Consider the following 13,765-nt stretch of genomic DNA (forward strand, 5'->3'; position numbering starts at 1 on the left):
ACCTCAGCCAGGTGAGTGGGCGCTGCTGGGCTCTGCAGTCTCTCGGACCAGGAGGCGTTGTCGGCGACCAGGATGGAGGTGCGAGCTGTCCCACGAAGGTTCTTGCTGTCGACGTCGCTGGACCCAGGATTGGGCAACAAGTCTTGGCAAATGCAAGGCCCACGCGGTGGACCTAAAATGGCGTCTTGAGTGGACCAGGAGGGTCCAGGGTGCTCCTCTTTTGGAGGGGAGCAAGGGCTAGTCTGGAGCAACCAGACCAGCAGTGTTTGTCGTCGTGGAGCGTCGTGAGGGGGCCACTAGCCAACGGGCAAGCGACCTGGACAACGCGGTTGGCAGCAAAGAGCAGAAGGGCCCCACGCAGATCTCGTGGATGCAGGGGGGCTGAACTTCGGTGCTGGAGCTGCTCAGGGTCGGGGCTTCTCTTACCCCAAAGCACTCAGTCGAGGGTCACTCGGGAGTCGTGCTGGACAAGCGTCGTGCAGTTCTGAAGATGGCCGGTCCCTCGAGGTCTCGTCGCACCCACGGGTCACAGCTGGGCTGATGATGTAGGTTGAGGTCAGAGGTGCCAGGGAAGCCAGTTCTCGTCATGCTGGAGCAGTCTTGATCCGAAGGAGAGACTGGCAACAAACCGCGATGCTTGGTTGGTGCCTGCTGCTGCAGGGTGACTACTCCTTAGTCACAAGGGAGAATCTTGGGAAGAAGTCTTGAGTTCCTTTCGTGGAAAGTAGTTTCAGGATTCAAAGATGATCTGATTTGGAAGGGGGCCAGTTCCTACCTTTATCCTGCAAAAAGGGGCTGGCACGCGACTAAGTCCTGCCCTATGGGTGGGACTAGGAGGGGGGTGGTTACACCCCTCTCCTTTGGCGGGCTTTCCCCAGGCCAGGGGCTGGAGTGCCCCTGGAACTGGTTTCAGCCGGCCTATGCACAGTGAGCACCGGGGTGCCACTTGCAGTCACCTTCCTCCAAAGCCCTGCCTACCTAGGATACACAAAATCCTGTCTGGGACGGTGCTGGCACCGCCCCTGGCAGGAAACCCTTTGTCCTTGCCTCCTGGGCTGGGAGGACTCCCAGCAGCAGGAGGGCAGACTTGTGTCTCGGTGGCAGCATCCATTTTGTGGAGCTAAGGCTCTGTCTAACTTTAACCGGGGTTACAGGTAACATACATGTTGTGTCCCTCTAGAAGGGTGGAATGCTAACCCCGTCGCCAGAATTGGCCAGGGGTTAGTATTCCAATTCGTATGACACCTTACTCGACATGTTTTGATAAAGCGATACCAGAGTTGGCATATAACCGCGAGGATTATAATGCACTTAAGAGTATATGGTATGCGATATCATGGAAACGGCTAAGGGATGGATCCCGAAAGCCGCAGACAGGCTCAGCTCATGCCAGAGCACTATCTCACACGATTCCAAGCACTCTGCCTTCAGGATTGTCAAGGCCTGCCATAGGAGTGACTGATAGGAGATCTGTGTGCCCATTTAGGTTTAGATATAGGAATACTATATCTAAAGCAAAGGGTGATTACACCACCTTGCCCCAGCTGTCGTGCAGCCAGTTGTGTCAGATTTGGATGGCCAGCCAGGGGTGGCATAATACATGCTGCAGCCCCTGGTAGGCCCTGGGTACACCTATGCCCTGGGTACCTACGGTACACTGTACAGGGACTGATAAGGTGACTCAGTATCCAATTAGATATGTACCTAAGGTACATGGAATCCATTTTACAGAGAGAGCAGTAGGCCTGGGGCCCTGAATAGCAGGGTCCCAGGTCAACTAAGTCAGAAAACCAGCAAAACACCAAAAATAAGTTGGGGGCAACCATAGTCAGGGATCTACCTTCCTACATAACCCCCCCCCAAACGAAAGGAGATAAGGCTATCCTTGACAGGTAAGCCTATATTGCCTAAGTGGCCATATAAGGAAGTACCAGCACTGGCATGGTTACCCCCTATGTCATAGTCCACTAAGCAATCCCTCACCCTAAGGGTGTCTGAGGGTCTCCACCATAGGGAATCCCTACCTGTGGTGTGCTTTGGCAAAGTAAAAGGCTGGTGCTGAAATGGAGTACTGAAGTGAGGCTCCACTAATTTTGGGCTCAGCTTCCTCCAATCATTTTCCACCATAGAGGCCTTTCTTTCAAAGACTGAGTTGTTTTGGGCTCTCAGGGTCAACCTCTGGCTACCTACAGCTGGAGGTTGGGTCCCTCTGTTTGGCTTACTGGAGGGACAGGTCAGGTTTGGGGCCCTCAGGTCCCAGGTTGGGCTGTGCCCAACAGTGTCCATCTGTGGGAGGTCCCTAACTAAATTTAAGGGGGATCCCTCAGGAGTCTGTTTTATTTTCACTTGGCTAGGATTACTAGCTTCAGTGCCCTTAATCTGTTGATTGGGAAGTTCTTTTGGACAGGGGGCCCTTTGGGGTCCACCACTGGCCTCCCTGACCTCTACAGCCCTGGGCTGACTGAGGCAGGGTAGAGAGGGGCAGGTTACCTGCTCCAGACTGGGTCCCACCTTGGAAGGGTCCACTGACATCAGGGGCTCTGCCAGGCTAGGCCTGACTACCTCTGGGGCAGTTCCTTCACAAGGGGTCAGATCAGTTCCCTGAGGAGGCTGATCCTTTCCTAAAGTCTGGTGGGAGGGAGACTTCTCTTCCTCCTCAATGCTCTCTGTCTGAGTGGAGTGATCCATAGTTTCAGGCTTCACAACACTATCATCTGTCTGAGTTTGAGCTGTGGCCATCACAACTCTCCCACCCTTTTCAGGAGGGGGCTCAGTTTGGGTGTGGGCTGTGACCATCACAGCCTTTACAACCTGTTCTGGGAAGGAAGTTGTCTGAGATTGGGCTGTGACTGGCACAGCCCTCCTGATCTGTTCAGGGAGGACATCTTGGACTGGGGCTGTGGCTACCACTGCCCCACTAACCTTACCATGGAAGTTTACCATTTTAGAATGGGTTTCTTGCTCTACTTCAGCCCAGGCTGAGAGCTCTAAATCATTCCCCAGTAGGCAATCTACAGGCAAGTTTGGTGACACTGCCACTCTCTTGTGGCCAGTGACACCTCCCCAGCTGAGATTGACCACTGCCATGGGATGATCTCTCTGTACTCCATCAATATTGGTCACCTGGTATGTGGCACCAGGTAAAAGTTGCCTTGAGGGGACTAGACTCTCAGTCACCATGGTGATGCTAGCCCCTGTATCTCTATAGGCCTCAACTTTTATACCATTGATGAGGGGCTCCTGTCTGTACTTGCCCAAAGTGTTGGGACAAGTTGTGAAGTTGGCAAACCCCATGCCAGTCTCACAGACAAGAGTATCTAAGTTTGGGGACCTGGTTAGGCCAGAGTCACCAGGAACTCCCAAAGTAAATGCACCCAAATTCTTGGGGGCACTCCCACCACCTGGGGGATTACTACTAATAGTAACAGGAGGTTTGGGAATGTTACTTGGGGGTATGTTCTCCTTATTGTTATTCTTTGGGCAACTGCTGTCAGTTTTCAAATGACCCACCTGTTTACAGGGATAACAATAAGGTTTCCTCTGGTTATTAGAAGGATTCTGGGACCCACCCCCCTCAGAGGATTTTGGGGCCCTGATGTGGTTTGATCTGAAGATTAATTCCCACCCTTCTCTTGAGGCTTGGTTGATTCCTTTTTCTGGTCACCACCTTGGTTCTTAGGCCTAATCCTGGTTCTGACCCACTTGTCTGCCCTCTTACCCAATTCTTGTGGAGAGGTCAGATCAGAGTCTACCAGGTGCTGTTGTAATAACTGGTTCTGACAATTATTTAAGACTTGCTCTCTCATAATAAGATTATACAATCCTGTGAAGTCAGTAACCTTGCTACCCAGTAGCCAGCCTTCCAAAGCCTTAGTGGCACAATCAACAAAGTCAGCCCAATCCTGAGACTGAGTTTTCTGGGTATCCCTGAACAGCAACCTGTACTGCTCAGTGGTTAAGCCAAACCCATCAACCAGTGTATTTTTCAGGACTTGGTAATTATTAGCATCCTCAACTCTAGTAGTGATGAGCTTATCTCTACCTTTGCCATCAAAGGAGAGCCACAGTATAGCTGCCCACTGACTTTGGGGGATGCACTGCACAGTGCAGGCCCTCTCCAAAGCAGCCATCCATTTCTGGATGTCATCCCCTTGTTTAAAGGGGGGCACTATCTTTGTCAGGTGTTTAGTATCTAAACCCTTCTCTTTTTCTCTTGGGAGATTGCTGCCACCAGTGGGAACTGTCCCACTCATCTGCTGCTCTCTAGCAAAGGCAAGCTTCTCTTTGGCCAGGGCAAGTTCTTCCCTTTCAATCCTCAGTTTAGCTTGTCTCATCCTTGCTTCATGCTCTCTTCTCTGAGGGGAAGTCAATCTCCTTTGTGGAGAGTTCCCTCTCCTCTGAGAAGAGGCATTAGAGTGCAGAGATCTAATGGAGTCCCTAGAAAGAGATCTATCTCTCCTAACTCCAAGGTTAGGCCTACTTAGGTTCAGTACTGGGGGTCCCCCAGATCCTAGCCCAAGCAAGTCTATGTTGGCCCTAGTTAGCCTTCTGACTACCTCAAGACCTTTGTCTGCCTCATCCCCAGAGAGTTCCTCAGGATCCTCCTCCTCAACTGCATTTACAGTGTTGTGGAGGTCTGGATCCCCAGTGGTACCCTCTAAGGCTGGCATATTCCCATCTAGCTGAGAAATCTTTCTCGCATCATATGTCTCTAAGAGACCTATCAGAAAGGGAATGGTGGGGTTAGACCCCTGTTTCAGTTTCCTGGAGGTACACACTTGTCTCATCTCCTGGAAACTGAGAGCTGCATATCTTGAAGTGACCTGTGGAGGGTCAACTGCCACAAGGGGAGTCTCAGTAGACTCTCCATGGGTAGACATGCTTTTCTAGTGAGGTGTAAGTGGTGCACTTACCTACACTATATGTTTACCTACTGATCCCTTGCTAGAGTTGTAGTTTAGGGTGTGCTAGGCCCTAGGAGCTACAACAGCTGGTTCAGTAGAACTCAGAGTATTCTAAGCTAAGTTATATGTACCTTAGTACTTATGTGATCTTTCAAATGATATTCTTAGGATATGTGTGGTAAAACAACAGCAAGCTCAAATCCCAACCGCTGCTCACCAATGTGAGAAGTTGGCCTGATATGCAGTGCTCACTATTCTAGTGATCACTATGTATCAGTCCAAACAACCCTTATTGATGATTGGTTGTAAGTCAACCTTATAGACCAGCTATCCTAGTAGCATGGATACGAGCAGTCTAAGGCTAAGACTCTAGAGGGCGTGTTAAGCCAGCTGTTTTACCATCACATTACCCCTTGAACACCAAGTGAAAGGACACCACACAAGTTGTTATGAAAATAAACAGATATTTATTTATAACAAGACTACCCTGAACTCTTTATGAGTCAGGGAGCTAAGCACATAACAAAACTCTTAAGAAAATACTTTAAGTCGCACAATTTACACAAATGCCCTAGGGGCACGAAAAACCATATACACAGTAAGTGGAATGCGAACTTGCTAGCAGGTAAGTAATACTTTTCTAGACTCAGGAATCGCTAGGCCTACAATTCTAAACACTGGGATTAGATGCAGGAGGCCTGTGGACGTCGTGTGCAGAGTGGGAACTCTCACGCGTAAGGCGGGAAAAAGTCTATGGAGGCTAGCAGTTGCAAAGTTACTGTTCTCGGGCGAACCCGACTAGGTGGGTCGAAAACGGGGGTGGATCCGAACACTTAGGGTGTTGGACTATGCTGAAGCACCGGAGTACTTGGTTTACCTAGCCCAGGGGCTGCGGCTGCATAGGGTTGAAGTTGCGTCGGAAACCCACATTGTAGAACCAGGAGCCTGAAGAAAGAGTTGCTGGCAGGCGGCCAGTGAAGAGAGTTCGTGGAGATCCAAGCCTGGATCAGGAAAGGAGAAACCTGTAAGCAGAGGGGACCAAGTTCTGAATCACTAGCCAGTGATTTGAGTGGGCACCAGGATGGCACCGGACGAAGTCACCTCAGCCAGGTGAGTGGGCGCTGCTGGGCTCTGCAGTCTCTCGGACCAGGAGGCGTTGTCGGCGACCAGGATGGAGGTGCGAGTTGTCCCACGAAGGTTCTTGCTGTCGACGTCGCTGGACCCAGGATTGGGCAACAAGTCTTGGCAAATGCAAGGCCCACGCGGTAGACCTAAAATGGCGTCTTGAGTGGACCAGGAGGGTCCAGGGTGCTCCTCTTTTGGAGGGGAGCAAGGGCTAGTCTGGAGCAACCAGACCAGCAGTGTTTGTCATCGTGGAGCGTCGTGAGGGGGCCACTAGCCAACGGGCAAGCGACCTGGACAACGCGGTTGGCAGCAAAGAGCAGAAGGGCCCCACGCAGATCTCGTGGATGCAGGGGGGCTGAACTTCGGTGCTGGAGCTGCTCAGGGTCGGGGCTTCTCTTACCCCAAAGCACTCAGTCGAGGGTCACTCGGGAGTCGTGCTGGACAAGCGTCGTGCAGTTCTGAAGATTGCCGGTCCCTCGAGGTCTCGTCGCACCCACGGGTCACAGCTGGGCTGATGATGTAGGTTGAGGTCAGAGGTGCCAGGGAAGCCAGTTCTCATCGTGCTGGAGCAGTCTTGATCCGAAGGAGAGACTGGCAACAAACCGCGATGCTTGGTTGGTGCCTGCTGCTGCAGGGTGACTACTCCTTAGTCACAAGGGAGAATCTTGGGAAGAAGTCTTGAGTTCCTTTCGTGGAAAGTAGTTTCAGGATTCAAAGATGATCTGATTTGGAAGGGGGCCAGTTCCTACCTTTATCCTGCAAAAAGGGGCTGGCACGCGACTAAGTCCTGCCCTATGGGTGGGACTAGGAGGGGGGTGGTTACACCCCTCTCCTTTGGCGGGCTTTCCCCAGGCCAGGGGCTGGAGTGCCCCTGGAACTGGTTTCAGCCGGCCTATGCACAGTGAGCACCGGGGTGCCACTTGCAGTCACCTTCCTCCAAAGCCCTGCCTACCTAGGATACACAAAATCCTGTCTGGGACGGTGCTGGCACCGCCCCTGGCAGGAAACCCTTTGTCCTTGCCTCCTGGGCTGGGAGGACTCCCAGCAGCAGGAGGGCACACTTGTGTCTCGGTGGCAGCATCCATTTTGTGGAGCTAAGGCTCTGTCTAACTTTAACCGGGGTTACAGGTAACATACATGTCGTGTCCCTCTAGAAGGGTGGAATGCTAACCCCGTCGCCAGAATTGGCGAGGGGTTAGTATTCCAATTCGTATGACACCTTACTCGACATGTTTTGATAAAGCGATACCAGAGTTGGCATATAACCGCGAGGATTATAATGCACTTAAGAGTATATGGTATGCGATATCATGGAAACGGCTAAGGGATGGATCCCGAAAGCCGCAGACAGGCTCAGCTCATGCCAGAGCACTATCTCACACGATTCCAAGCACTCTGCCTTCAGGATTGTCAAGGCCTGCCATAGGAGTGACTGATAGGAGATCTGTGTGCCCATTTAGGTTTAGATATAGGAATACTATATCTAAAGCAAAGGGTGATTACACCACCTTGCCCCAGCTGTCGTGCAGCCAGTTGTGTCAGGTTTGGATGGCCAGCCAGGGGTGGCATAATACATGCTGCAGCCCCTGGTAGGCCCTGGGTACACCTATGCCCTGGGTACCTACGGTACACTGTACAGGGACTGATAAGGTGACTCAGTATCCAATTAGATATGTACCTAAGGTACATGGAATCCATTTTACAGAGAGAGCAGTAGGCCTGGGGCCCTGAATAGCAGGGTCCCAGGTCAACTAAGTCAGAAAACCAGCAAAACACCAAAAATAAGTTGGGGGCAACCATAGTCAGGGATCTACCTTCCTACATAACCCCCCCCCCCCCAAACGAAAGGAGATAAGGCTATCCTTGACAGGTAAGCCTATATTGCCTAAGTGGCCATATAAGGAAGTACCAGCACTGGCATGGTTACCCCCTATGTCATAGTCCACTAAGCAATCCCTCACCCTAAGGGTGTCTGAGGGTCTCCACCATAGGGAATCCCTACCTGTGGTGTGCTTTGGCAAAGTAAAAGGCTGGTGCTGAAATGGAGTACTGAAGTGAGGCTCCACTAATTTTGGGCTCAGCTTCCTCCAATCATTTTCCACCATAGAGGCCTTTCTTTCAAAGACTGAGTTGTTTTGGGCTCTCAGGGTCAACCTCTGGCTACCTACAGCTGGAGGTTGGGTCCCTCTGTTTGGCTTACTGGAGGGACAGGTCAGGTTTGGGGCCCTCAGGTCCCAGGTTTGGCTGTGCCCAACAGTGTCCATCTGTGGGAGGTCCCTAACTAAATTTAAGGGGGATCCCTCAGGAGTCTGTTTTATTTTCTCTTGGCTAGGATTACTAGCTTCAGTGCCCTTAATCTGTTGATTGGGAAGTTCTTTTGGACAGGGGGCCCTTTGGGGTCCACCACTGGCCTCCCTGACCTCTACAGCCCTGGGCTGACTGAGGCAGGGTAGAGAGGGGCAGGTTACCTGCTCCAGACTGGGTCCCACCTTGGAAGGGTCCACTGACATCAGGGGCTCTGCCAGGCTAGGCCTGACTACCTCTGGGGCAGTTCCTTCACAAGGGGTCAGATCAGTTCCCTGAGGAGGCTGATCCTTTCCTAAAGTCTGGTGGGAGGGAGATTTCTCTTCCTCCTCAATGCTCTCTGTCTGAGTGGAGTGATCCATAGTTTCAGGCTTCACAACACTATCATCTGTCTGAGTTTGAGCTGTGGCCATCACAACTCTCCCACCCTTTTCAGGAGGGGGCTCAGTTTGGGTGTGGGCTGTGACCATCACAGCCTTTACAACCTGTTCTGGGAAGGAAGTTGTCTGAGATTGGGCTGTGACTGGCACAGCCCTCCTGATCTGTTCAGGGAGGACATCTTGGACTGGGGCTGTGGCTACCACTGCCCCACTAACCTTACCATGGAAGTTTACCATTTTAGAATGGGTTTCTTGCTCTACTTCAGCCCAGGCTGAGAGCTCTCAATCATTCCCCAGTAGGCAATCTACAGGCACGTTTGGTGACACTGCCACTCTCTTGTGGCCAGTGACACCTCCCCAGCTGAGATTGACCACTGCCATGGGATGATCTCTCTGTACTCCATCAATATTGGTCACCTGGTATGTAGCACCAGGTAAAAGTTGCCTTGAGGGGACTAGACTCTCAGTCACCATGGTGATGCTAGCCCCTGTATCTCTATAGGCCTCAACTTTTATACCATTGATGAGGGGCTCCTGTCTGTACTTGCCCAAAGTGTTGGGACAAGTTGTGAAGTTGGCAAACCCCATGCCAGTCTCACAGACAAGAGTATCTAAGTTTGGGGACCTGGTTAGGCCAGAGTCCCCAGGAACTCCCAAAGTAAATGCACCCAAATTCTTGGGGGCACTCCCACCACCTGGGGGATTACTACTAATAGTAACAGGAGGTTTGGGAATGTTACTTGGGGGTATGTTCTCCTTATTGTTATTCTTTGGGCAACTGCTGTCAGTTTTCAAATGACCCACCTGTTTACAGGGATAACAATAAGGTTTCCTCTGGTTATTAGAAGGATTCTGGGACCCACCCCCCTCAGAGGATTTTGGGGCCCTGATGTGGTTTGATCTGAAGATTTATTCCCACCCTTCTCTTGAGGCTTGGTTGATTCCTTTTTCTGGTCACCACCTTGGTTCTTAGGCCTAATCCTGGTTCTGACCCACTTGTCTGCCCTCTTACCCAATTCTTGTGGAGAGGTCAGATCAGAGTCTACCAGGTGCTGTTGTAATAACTGGTTCTGACAATTATTTAAGACTTGCTCTCTCATAATAAGATTATACAATCCTGTGAAGTCAGTAACCTTGCTACCCAGTAGCCAGCCTTCCAAAGCCTTAGTGGCACAATCAACAAAGTCAGCCCAATCCTGAGACTGAGTTTTCTGGGTATCCCTGAACAGCAACCTGTACTGCTCAGTGGTTAAGCCAAACCCATCAACCAGTGTATTTTTCAGGACTTGGTAATTATTAGCATCCTCAACTCTAGTAGTGATGAGCTTATCTCTACCTTTGCCATCAAAGGAGAGCCACAGTATAGCTGCCCACTGACTTTGGGGGATGCACTGCACAGTGCAGGCCCTCTCCAAAGCAGCCATCCATTTCTGGATGTCATCCCCTTGTTTAAAGGGGGGCACTATCTTTGTCAGGTGTTTAGTATCTAAACCCTTCTCTTTTTCTCTTGGGAGATTGCTGCCACCAGTGGGAACTGTCCCACTCATCTGCTGCTCTCTAGCAAAGGCAAGCTTCTCTTTGGCCAGGGCAAGTTCTTCCCTTTCAATCCTCAGTTTAGCTTGTCTCATCCTTGCTTCATGCTCTCTTCTCTGAGGGGAAGTCAATCTCCTTTGTGGAGAGTTCCCTCTCCTCTGAGAAGAGGCATTAGAGTGCAGAGATCTAATGGAGTCCCTAGAAAGAGATCTATCTCTCCTAACTCCAAGGTTAGGCCTACTTAGGTTCAGTACTGGGGGTCCCCCAGATCCTAGCCCAAGCAAGTCTATGTTGGCCCTAGTTAGCCTTCTGACTACCTCAAGACCTTTGTCTGCCTCATCCCCAGAGAGTTCCTCAGGATCCTCCTCCTCAACTGCATTTACAGTGTTGTGGAGGTCTGGATCCCCAGTGGTACCCTCTAAGGCTGGCATATTCCCATCTAGCTGAGAAATCTTTCTCGCATCATATGTCTCTAAGAGACCTATCAGAAAGGGAATGGTGGGGTTAGACCCCTGTTTCAGTTTCCTGGAGGTACACACTTGTCTCATCTCCTGGAAACTGAGAGCTGCATATCTTGAAGTGACCTGTGGAGGGTCAACTGCCACAAGGGGAGTCTCAGTAGACTCTCCATGGGTAGACATGCTTTTCTAGTGAGGTGTAAGTGGTGCACTTACCTACACTATATGTTTACCTACTGATCCCTTGCTAGAGTTGTAGTTTAGGGTGTGCTAGGCCCTAGGAGCTACAACAGCTGGTTCAGTAGAACTCAGAGTATTCTAAGCTAAGTTATATGTACCTTAGTACTTATGTGATCTTTCAAATGATATTCTTAGGATATGTGTGGTAAAACAACAGCAAGCTCAAATCCCAACCGCTGCTCACCAATGTGAGAAGTTGGCCTGATATGCAGTGCTCACTATTCTAGTGATCACTATGTATCAGTCCAAACAACCCTTATTGATGATTGGTTGTAAGTCAACCTTATAGACCAGCTATCCTAGTAGCATGGATACGAGCAGTCTAAGGCTAAGACTCTAGAGGGCGTGTTAAGCCAGCTGTTTTACCATCACATTACCCCTTGAACACCAAGTGAAAGGACACCACACAAGTTGTTATGAAAATAAACAGATATTTATTTATAACAAGACTACCCTGAACTCTTTATGAGTCAGGGAGCTAAGCACATAACAAAACTCTTAAGAAAATACTTTAAGTCGCACAATTTACACAAATGCCCTAGGGGCACGAAAAACCATATACACAGTAAGTGGAATGCGAACTTGCTAGCAGGTAAGTAATACTTTTCTAGACTCAGGAATCGCTAGGCCTACAATTCTAAACACTGGGATTAGATGCAGGAGGCCTGTGGACGTCGTGTGCAGAGTGGGAACTCTCACGCGTAAGGCAGGAAAAAGTCTATGGAGGCTAGCAGTTGCAAAGTTACTGTTCTCGGGCGAACCCGACTAGGTGGGTCGAAAACGGGGGTGGATCCGAACACTTAGGGTGTTGGACTATGCTGAAGCACCGGAGTACTTGGTTTACCTAGCCCAGGGGCTGCGGCTGCATAGGGTTGAAGTTGCGTCGGAAACCCACATTGTAGAACCAGGAGCCTGAAGAAAGAGTTGCTGGCAGGCGGCCAGTGAAGAGAGTTCGTGGAGATCCAAGCCTGGATCAGGAAAGGAGAAACCTGTAAGCAGAGGGGACCAAGTTCTGAATCACTAGCCAGTGATTTGAGTGGGCACCAGGATGGCACCGGACGAAGTCACCTCAGCCAGGTGAGTGGGCGCTGCTGGGCTCTGCAGTCTCTCGGACCAGGAGGCGTTGTCGGCGACCAGGATGGAGGTGCGAGCTGTCCCACGAAGGTTCTTGCTGTCGACGTCGCTGGACCCAGGATTGGGCAACAAGTCTTGGCAAATGCAAGGCCCACGCGGTGGACCTAAAATGGCGTCTTGAGTGGACCAGGAGGGTCCAGGGTGCTCCTCTTTTGGAGGGGAGCAAGGGCTAGTCTGGAGCAACCAGACCAGCAGTGTTTGTCATCGTGGAGCATCGTGAGGGGGCCACTAGCCAACGGGCAAGCGACCTGGACAACGCGGTTGGCAGCAAAGAGCAGAAGGGCCCCACGCAGATCTCGTGGATGCAGGGGGGCTGAACTTCGGTGCTGGAGCTGCTCAGGGTCGGGGCTTCTCTTACCCCAAAGCACTCAGTCGAGGGTCACTCGGGAGTCGTGCTGGACAAGCGTCGTGCAGTTCTGAAGATGGCCGGTCCCTCGAGGTCTCGTCGCACCCACGGGTCACAGCTGGGCTGATGATGTAGGTTGAGGTCAGAGGTGCCAGGGAAGCCAGTTCTCGTCGTGCTGGAGCAGTCTTGATCCGAAGGAGAGACTGGCAACAAACCGCGATGCTTGGTTGGTGCCTGCTGCTGCAGGGTGACTACTCCTTAGTCACAAGGGAGAATCTTGGGAAGAAGTCTTGAGTTCCTTTCGTGGAAAGTAGTTTCAGGATTCAAAGATGATCTGATTTGGAAGGGGGCCAGTTCCTACCTTTATCCTGCAAAAAGGGGCTGGCACGCGACTAAGTCCTGCCCTATGGGTGGGACTAGGAGGGGGGTGGTTACACCCCTCTCCTTTGGCGGGCTTTCCCCAGGCCAGGGGCTGGAGTGCCCCTGGAACTGGTTTCAGCCGGCCTATGCACAGTGAGCACCGGGGTGCCACTTGCAGTCACCTTCCTCCAAAGCCCTGCCTACCTAGGATACACAAAATCCTGTCTGGGACGGTGCTGGCACCGCCCCTGGCAGGAAACCCTTTGTCCTTGCCTCCTGGGCTGGGAGGACTCCCAGCAGCAGGAGGGCACACTTGTGTCTCGGTGGCAGCATCCATTTTGTGGAGCTAAGGCTCTGTCTAACTTTAACCGGGGTTACAGGTAACATACATGTCGTGTCCCTCTAGAAGGGTGGAATGCTAACCCCGTCGCCAGAATTGGCGAGGGGTTAGTATTCCAATTCGTATGACACCTTACTCGACATGTTTTGATAAAGCGATACCAGAGTTGGCATATAACCGCGAGGATTATAATGCACTTAAGAGTATATGGTATGCGATATCATGGAAACGGCTAAGGGATGGATCCCGAAAGCCGCAGACAGGCTCAGCTCATGCCAGAGCACTATCTCACACGATTCCAAGCACTCTTCCTTCAGGATTGTCAAGGCCTGCCATAGGAGTGACTGATAGGAGATCTGTGTGCCCATTTAGGTTTAGATATAGGAATACTATATCTAAAGCAAAGGGTGATTACACCACCTTGCCCCAGCTGTCGTGCAGCCAGTTGTGTCAGATTTGGATGGCCAGCCAGGGGTGGCATAATACATGCTGCAGCCCCTGGTAGGCCCTGGGTACACCTATGCCCTGGGTACCTACGGTACACTGTACAGGGACTGATAAGGTGACTCAGTATCCAATTAGATATGTACCTAAGGTACATGGAATCCATTTTACAGAGAGAGCAGTAGGCCTGGGGCCCT

This window comes from Lissotriton helveticus, chromosome 3_2, assembly GCF_964261635.1.
Source record: "Lissotriton helveticus chromosome 3_2, aLisHel1.1, whole genome shotgun sequence".
In the NCBI taxonomy this organism is placed as follows: domain Eukaryota; kingdom Metazoa; phylum Chordata; class Amphibia; order Caudata; family Salamandridae; genus Lissotriton; species Lissotriton helveticus.